The sequence below is a fragment of the Cariama cristata genome, unplaced genomic scaffold (genome assembly GCF_000690535.1).
Source record: "Cariama cristata isolate BGI_N322 unplaced genomic scaffold, ASM69053v1 scaffold29933, whole genome shotgun sequence".
NCBI classification, from domain to species: Eukaryota; Metazoa; Chordata; class Aves; order Cariamiformes; family Cariamidae; genus Cariama; species Cariama cristata.
In genome coordinates, this window is record NW_009610596.1 from 1 (window position 1) to 1173 (window position 1173).

The window sequence follows — 1173 nt, forward strand, 5'->3', positions numbered from 1 at the left end:
CAGGCCGGTGGCCGTGGGCGGGCTGTACCTGTAGTAGTCCTCCTTGCAGTAAATGCTGCCGTCCTTGCTGAAGCAGGTGAGCTCGGACTCCAGGTTGAGTTTACATTCACAGCACTTCAGGCAGCGCATGTGCCACTGTTTATCCACGGCCAGGAGGTAATAGCGGTCGGAGATCTTCCCCCCGCAGCCGGCGCACAGGGCAGCCCTGTCACTGCTGATGGAAGGCATGGTCTGCGGGGGGAGAACAGTTACAGACCGTTAGCGAGAGGGAGAAACTCCTGCGCGCTGCTGGGCTCCCCCCTCCCCGCCCCTGCCCTTGGAGGGGCTTGGCAGAGGAGAGGGGGCTCCGAGCCCCGGCCCGCCTCCTGCGCCCGCGTCCCCGGGGTATCCCGCCTTCCCGGGAGGAAGGCGAGACAAGAAGGAAAACACCCTGGGTTTTAGGGAAGGCGTCCGGATGGGACCCAGGATTTTGTTGTCGTTGGATTTTCCAGTCCCAGAACAAGCAGAGATGCTGTTCAATAAACAGGCGCAGTCATCACGGAGTAGGGCAAATCGCGGACAGTTAATTTTAAAATTTATTATTATGGATATACACACTGAGAGTGTCTGCCTAGTTAATGCTCTGAGAGTGCGCGTATGTGGAGCGTGTCTGTGTGTGTATTTTCCTAGCTATAAAATTCCGAGTGAATTACGATCAAACCCCCTAGCAGTCACGGTGCTACAGACGCAGCTCTCCCTGCAAGCCGGCTCCAAACCCGCCGTGACCCGGGGCACTAACGGGGCCACTAAACGGGGCTGCGGCGGGGACGAGCGTTACTAAACCAGAGGTGCGCAACGTTTTATCAGGAAAACGTCTAGGAAAAAAAGTGGGGAAAAAAACAACAGAGCACTTCAGATTATGCTGGGATAAACTTGGAAGCAATAAAACTAAATGTAACCCCTATATAATTTAATAGTTTAGTGTCAAATCGCAATCCAGTCGAAACCCTGCAAAAAACAAATACATACATATTCTGCCAACTTCTCCCAAAAAAGAAAGGGAGGGAAATATCGGAAACCACGGTTATTTGTTTTAGCAGGCACCCTAAAACAGGATCCAAGAGAGGGGGCTGGAGCGGAGCAGCGTTCAGGGCAGACCCGGCCACGCGCGGCGGCGGCTGTCCCCGGCGCCCC

The 1173-nt window shown here is 54.8% G+C and overlaps 1 pseudogene; it reads right to left on the reverse strand.

Annotated features, from left to right (window-relative positions):
• Positions 1 to 28: 28 nt before the first annotated feature.
• On the reverse strand, positions 29 to 231 carry LOC104159915 (annotated as a pseudogene).
• Between the last annotated feature and the right edge of the window lie 942 nt (positions 232 to 1173).